This window comes from Populus nigra, chromosome 2 (assembly GCF_951802175.1).
Source record: "Populus nigra chromosome 2, ddPopNigr1.1, whole genome shotgun sequence".
Taxonomy (NCBI): Eukaryota; Viridiplantae; Streptophyta; class Magnoliopsida; order Malpighiales; family Salicaceae; genus Populus; species Populus nigra.
In genome coordinates, this window is record NC_084853.1 from 15,112,416 (window position 1) to 15,119,915 (window position 7,500).

Genomic DNA, 7,500 nt, shown 5'->3' on the forward strand with positions numbered 1-7,500 from the left:
TGGCAGCCTGCACGCAGATGCGGATTCGGCAGCGCGCAGCAACTTGTGCAAGTCAGGGGCTCGACTTGGCACGATTGGAAACTTGGGCGAGGGACTGTCCAAGGCATGGGAAAAGAGCTCTAGGCGCTGGGACGCGCCAACGAAGGCACACTGCCTAGAATTCGGCAGCGATGGATTGCGGCAGCCTTGCATAGGCAGAAATGAATTCGGCAGGCAGCATGCAATGGTCTATGCGAGTCTTTGAGCTTGTGACTTGGCATGGACGTGGGACTTAGGTGATGGACCTTCTAAGTCAGCAGCTGACGCAGCAGAAACTGGCAGCTGGGGCTGGCAAGCAGACAGCCCGAAAATGGGGAAAGTGGCAGCTTCATGGGAGGCAGAACATGGGAGCATAACTTGGGTGCTGGCCGGGCCACTATGTCCTGAAAACATGGGATAATGGGTGTGAGGTAGTGCTCCACCATGTCCTGAAAACATGGGAGCGTGGGGGAGAGGTAGTGCTCCACTAGTTCCCGAAAATGGGGGATAATGGGGAGGAGCCTTTGCAGCTCCTTTGCTTGTCTATAAATACAAGATGCAGCTCTTGTGTGTGGGGGAGCATTCGGGTGAGGGTGTTCCCAAATGTAGAGAGCATTCGGGTGAGAGTGTTCCAAATGTAAAGAGCATTCGGGTGGGAATGTTCAAAATGTAAGGGCGTTCGGGTGGGGATGTCCAGCATGTAGGGGCATGCAAGAACACTAGTTAGAGGTAGCTTGTGTAGCATGTAATCTTTGTGCATAGCACACATACGGATTTGTGTATAGTTTCCTTTGTGTATGAGATTAATAAAGGTTGGGAAAGAGTTCCTGTAAAGCTTGTTGTGCACTTTGATTCCTATTCTTGCTTGTGTATTCCGCTTGCTTAGTTACTAGGCAAACACGAGTGGGAGTGGCGAGGGAAGGCTGAGTCTAGTGAGGGACTAGGCTGCCGCACGGGTTGGATTTCGTTGCGAAAAATCACCCCCGTGACAAGTGGTATCAGAGCGCTGTTGCTGTCTTTGCAGGATGACGAGAATGATTCTGCGGCCAAATCAACGGAGTGATTTGGGAGGACTACTGCTTCTGCCAAGGGATAGGCAGATTCCAGCGCAATGATCAGCGACGAGAATGCTAATGTTTCTCTGGACAAATCGAAGGCACTGATTTGAGGGAAACATTGCTGCTGCCGATGGGACCGGCAGAAACTTTGGAGGAGAGCGCAGCTTGCGTTCATGACGAAACGATGGACTGTTTCGTAGCACAGACGATGGGCTGTTCTGTGAGGGCAGATCGAAGGGCTGATTTGTTCCGAACCATTTGAGGTAAACTTTCTAGCATTTTGGGCAGTGTTGGTGTTCAAAAGGGCTGCGGAGTTTTGGGGGTTTAACTCCATGGGCGACGCAAAGTGATGAGGAAGGGATCAGCGCAAAATGGGTGCTGATTCGGCCATTGAAACTGTCAGATGGACTGGCAGGCTTGAGAGCAGGGTCCAGCGGAGGGGCTGCTGGGCGCTTCTGTATTTTCGTCAAAGCCTTGAGGGAAGGATGGGGCGAGACAGAAGAAGAAGCAAGTAAATGTGGAGAGCCTAAACTTGTTGCTGCTGATGATGGACCGTCAGACGAGAAGGCAAATCGGTAAGGGTTCGAAACTGAAGTTTGCATTGTTGTTCTCTTGCGATGGAAATTACTTTGTATGAGATTGTTGCCCAAGGAGGGGAAACCTTGAAGTTGTCATTGTGGAAGATGGCGTTTGAGATTAGGCATACGTAAACCTTATACGTTTGCTAGATGACCGAGATGGAATTCAGTCATCATGAGCCAGCATATATCGGAGTGGATGCGGTCTGGCCTTGCTTGCTGCCTTGGTGGCAGAACGTAGGGATTGTTGTGCATCTCAAGGAAGGAATGTTCAGGGAGATGAATGTTCAGGGAGGTGGAAGCAAAATCCAGAGACCAAGTTGAGGGCAGACGAATCTACGAAGATTTGTTGTGGCTTACTGCCTTTGTGGAGGCAGAATTGATGTCTTCGGTGGAGACCTTGATGATGGACAGTTCAGGGTGAAGAAGACAGTGGCTGAGATAGACTTTAGTCACGCTGGGACCAGGATTGGAGGCATAACAGAGGAGGCAGTACCGTGGGGGTGTGTCTCAAAGAGTCTGCGCGATGTCGAGGGACAGACTGGGTGACAGATTCGGCAGCCGATTCAGTGGGCTTGGTGTGGAAGCCAAAATCGTCGACGAAGATGATTTTGTGTGCTGTCTTGAAATCAGTACGAGTGGCTATTTTGGGCATTGCGATGGATTGCAGTGATGGAAGCAAAATGCCAATGACCTTTGTTGGGACAAAGGGTTGCGAGTTTTCGGTGGACGAAACATACAGCGAAGGTTGAAAACAGTTGGGGCTGTTTTGCGTCAGCGAAATCTTGTGTGCATGACGAAGTTTCTGGGGCATGACAGTAGCGCATGGGGGAACCAGGTCAGACGAAACTTGATGCTGGGATGCTATGTGTTTGTGCTATGGCAGGTTACAAATGGACTTGGAGGGACTTGCCGAAAGACTTCGACATGAGATGGAGTTGATCATCGAAACTGAGTTGGTGCTGGGCGTAACAGCACTGTCTCATTCTTATTTCTTGCAGGTGGAGAACCTAAGAGGGCTGATGACAAAGGGGAGTCAGAAGCCAAGGGCAAGAAAATGTTTCGGAATCATGTTTGGGCTGTTTTATTTGCGAGGGGAAGCACTTCGCAAGGGACTGCCTGTTGAGAGCACAGCCTAGTGCTACTTCCGTGGGGAAGGATGGAGAAGAAATGGCATACGTAAATCCTAGACGTGTGCTCAACACTAAGGAAAGAGTTAGTGTGAAGGGGGCCAGCTGAGTTGATGAAGACTTAGGAGCGGCCAAACTGCCTTGTGCGAGGCAGACTTGGGGGAGTTTCAAAACTCTGACGATGGACAGATCATGGTTTAACTCCAGGCGTGAGGATGCGCCAAAGAAAAACACACTGCATTGAGTTCAGCAGCGATGAACAAGCAGCAGCCTTACAGGGGCAGAGGCGAATTCGGCAGGATGTGTTGATTGCTGAAGAGCAGACAAGTAAGCAATATTGGTATACTTGCAGTTTTGGGGCACGCAGAATGGTTGAAGAACTAGATGTTCGTATGGGAGCTCATATGGGTTCTTCAAAGTGATTTTGTGTGGATGTATTTTGTGAAGGAAGGGACGGATTCCTTGGGTGCTAGGCGGCATGGCATCTAAACTTTGCGAAAACATACTTGCGAGTATGATGTGTTTGACATTTGTGGAAAACTAACGAGCCAAAACAGAATGTGTCACAGCTTGGTTTTGAAACAGGTTGACAAAGATTCGGTGGACTGAATTTGTTGTTGAATGTGGGAAAACCGAAGAGGTTTCATGCGGAGAAACATGAAGTGTGACGAGGAACAGATGCGGTGCAAAGGGTACTTCAAATCTGTCCGACGAGGGCGTCGGGTTCTTTTGGTAGGGGTGGTTTGTCACAGTGTCAAATGTGCACGAGGTGCACGCTTTGGCTGGCTGGCCAAAACAAGGCCTGAGGGTGCTGGCAGCCATGCCATCAGTGCGAGAAATCGGCAGCGCAGATTTATGCGGCTGTAGGTTCGTCAAAGGAAAATCGGCAGCGAAGATTGTTGACAAACATGGGCTGGACGAGGGACTGTCCAAGCCTCGTCAGGAGATAGGCTGACGAGAATTGGGGCTATCGCAGAATTCGGCAGCGTAGGCAGGAGCAGCCTGCACGCAGATGCGAATTCGGCAGCGCAGAGATTGGCAGCCTGCACGCATATGCGAATTCGGCAGCGCAGGAATTGGCAGCCTGCACGCAGATGCGGATTCGGCAGCGCGCAGCAACTTGTGCAAGTCAGGGGCTCGACTTGGCACGATTGGAAACTTGGGCGAGGGACTGTCCAAGGCATGGGAAAAGAGCTCTAGGCGCTGGGACGCGCCAACGAAGGCACACTGCCTAGAATTCGGCAGCGATGGATTGCGGCAGCCTTGCATAGGCAGAAATGAATTCGGCAGGCAGCATGCAATGGTCTATGCGAGTCTTTGAGCTTGTGACTTGGCATGGACGTGGGACTTAGGTGATGGACCTTCTAAGTCAGCAGCTGACGCAGCAGAAACTGGCAGCTGGGGCTGGCAAGCAGACAGCCCGAAAATGGGGAAAGTGGCAGCTTCATGGGAGGCAGAACATGGGAGCATAACTTGGGTGCTGGCCGGGCCACTATGTCCTGAAAACATGGGATAATGGGTGTGAGGTAGTGCTCCACCATGTCCTGAAAACATGGGAGCGTGGGGGAGAGGTAGTGCTCCACTAGTTCCCGAAAATGGGGGATAATGGGGAGGAGCCTTTGCAGCTCCTTTGCTTGTCTATAAATACAAGATGCAGCTCTTGTGTGTGGGGGAGCATTCGGGTGAGGGTGTTCCCAAATGTAGAGAGCATTCGGGTGAGAGTGTTCCAAATGTAAAGAGCATTCGGGTGGGAATGTTCAAAATGTAAGGGCGTTCGGGTGGGGATGTCCAGCATGTAGGGGCATGCAAGAACACTAGTTAGAGGTAGCTTGTGTAGCATGTAATCTTTGTGCATAGCACACATACGGATTTGTGTATAGTTTCCTTTGTGTATGAGATTAATAAAGGTTGGGAAAGAGTTCCTGTAAAGCTTGTTGTGCACTTTGATTCCTATTCTTGCTTGTGTATTCCGCTTGCTTAGTTACTAGGCAAACACGAGTGGGAGTGGCGAGGGAAGGCTGAGTCTAGTGAGGGACTAGGCTGCCGCACGGGTTGGATTTCGTTGCGAAAAATCACCCCCGTGACACCTGCCATGGTGGTGAGGGGCGGCGAGGACCGTGAAAGCTAGAGTTTTTCAGAGGCTGCCGGGAAAAAGGCCCCTCGGGTGGCGGGGTGCGAGGACCAGGCGCGTCATTCAATTCTCTTCCCTATCAACTTGGCTCCCGTTGGCGGGATTGGAGGCCTACTGTTTGTTACAGGGCTAAAATCGTCAGGGGAAGAGCTGACGAAACAATGCTGGTTTGGATGCAGGGGGTAGTGTTGGAATCGGCAGCGCGGACAAAATCGGCAAAGTCGACAAAAAAGACTGTTGGCCTGGACATCGGGGCAGCGGCAGCCATGCCGACAGGGGGGGAAATCGGCAGCGCAGATTTGTGCAGCTGCAGGTTCGTCGGGGAAATCGGCAGCGCAGATTTTTCGATGAACATGGGCTGGAAGATGGACTGTCCAGGCCAGGCAGGGAAATTCGTCAAGGGGACACGCTGACGAAACAGCGCTGGTTTAGACACGGTGGGTGCAGTGTTGGAATCGGCAGCGCCGACGAAATCGGCAAAGTCGGCAGAATCGGCAGCGGGTGCTGGCGATGAGTCTGGACGATTTATAGTCCAGGGCTTGATGGAAAAGACTGTTGGTCCAGACAATGGGGCAGTGGCAGCGCGGATTTGTGCAGCTGCAGGTTCGTCGGGGAAAATCGGCAGCGCAGATTTTTCGACGAACAGGGGCTGGGCGCTGGACTGGCCGGGCCAGGCAGGAAAATTCGTCAGGGGGCCACGCTGACGAAAAGAGGGGCTGCCGCGTGGAAAATCGGCAGCGCAGATTTTTCGACGAACAGGGGCTGGACTGGCCGGGCCAGGCAGGAAAATTCGTCAGGGGGGCACGCTGACGAAAAGAGGGGCTGCCGCGTGGAAAATCGGCAGCGCAGGTTTTTCGACGAACAGGGGCTGGACGCTGGACTGGGCCAGGCAGGAAAATTCGTCAGGGGGCACGCTGACGAAAAGAGGGGCTGCCGCGTGGAAAATCGGCAGCGCAGATTTTTCGACGAACATTCGTCAGGGGGGCACGCTGACGAAAAGAGGGGCTGCCGCGTGGAAAATCGGCAGCGCAGATTTTTCGACGAACATTCGTCAGGGGGGCACGCTGAGGAAAACAGGGGCTGCCGCGTGGAAAATCGGCAGCGCAGATTTTTCGACGAACAGGGGCTGGATGCTGGACCGGCCGGGCCAGGCAGGAAAATTCGTCAGGGGGGCACGCTGACGAAAAGAGGGGCTGCCGCGTGGAAAATCGGCAGCGCAGATTTTTCGACGAACAGGGGCTGGACCGGCCGGGCCAGGCAGGAAAATTCGTCAGGGGGGCACGCTGACGAAAAGAGGGGCTGCCGCGTGGAAAATCGGCAGCGCAGATTTTTCGACGAACAGGGGCTGGACGCTGGACTGGGCCAGGCAGGAAAATTCGTCAGGGGGGCACGCTGACGAAAACAGGGGCTGCCGCGTGGAGTGGCAGCCTGCACGCAGATGCGAATTCGGCAGCGCACGATGGCTTGAGCAGGTCATGGGTTCGACTTGGCGCGATCTGAAACCTGGACGAGGGACTGTCGACGCTGGACGAGCCAGCGCGGTGGCCTGTCGTGCCCCGTTCAGGGGGGGCCTGCCGCGGAGACAGCCCTCGCGGGCTCGACAGCGCAGGCCAGCGTCCCCGACGTCGCTGGCGGCGGCAGGCGAGCTGCCGGGGTTCCCGCATTCCTACAAGAAAACGTCGTGCTTTCCACATGAAACCAATCCAGTAAAATCAGCCATATTTTTATGAGGCTGCCCACTGAATTTGGGGTCATTCCGGGCCGGTTCCTAGTTTTGCGGATTTACTCGATTTCTAATGGTAGGAAAATTAAAACAAATACTTCCCGACCTCGAAAAATTCTGGGAAAATTAATGAAGGTGGATTGGATTTTTGCCAACCTCTGTGCAAAATTTCAGCTCAAAATACCAAGAAATGAATTTTTTAGAGGGGGGGTGACAGCTGGGACCTAGTAGTGTCTCCCCCTGCCAGAGCTGCAATGACACTTATTGCTCTTTAGGGAGCCACCAGGCCGGCGCCCCTCAAAGACCACACGCGCGCGCGCGCCCGCCCGCGCTGGGCGCTGGGGCGCTGGGGCCTGAGGGCCTGGGGCCCTTGGGGGCCCTTGGGCGCTTGGGCGCGCGCGCGCGGCCCCCGCAGCCATGCCGCGCTGCGCGACGCGCGGACAGCCCCTGCTGGCTTGCTCTCTCGCCCGCGGGGGGGCTGCCTTCGGGCCCTGGCCCCCCGCGTTCTGGCCTGCCCCCTGCGTGGGAGAGGCTAGGCGCTGCAGGGGCCAGCCCGACGTCGCTGGCCGCGGCAGGCGACAGCCCGACATCGCTGGCCGCGGCAGGGGCCAGCCCGACGTCGCTGGCCGCGGCAGGCGACAGCCCCTGCTGGCTTGCTCTCTCGCCCGCGGGGGGGCTGCCTTCGGGCCCTGGCCCCCCGCGTTCTGGCCTGCCCCCCGCGTGGGAGAGGCTAGGCGCTGCAGGGGCCAGCCCGACGTCGCTGGCCGCGGCAGGCGACAGCCCCTGCTGGCTTGCTCTCTCGCCCGCGGGGGGGCTGCCTTCGGGCCCTGGCCCCCCGCGTTCTGGCCTGCCCCCCGCGTGG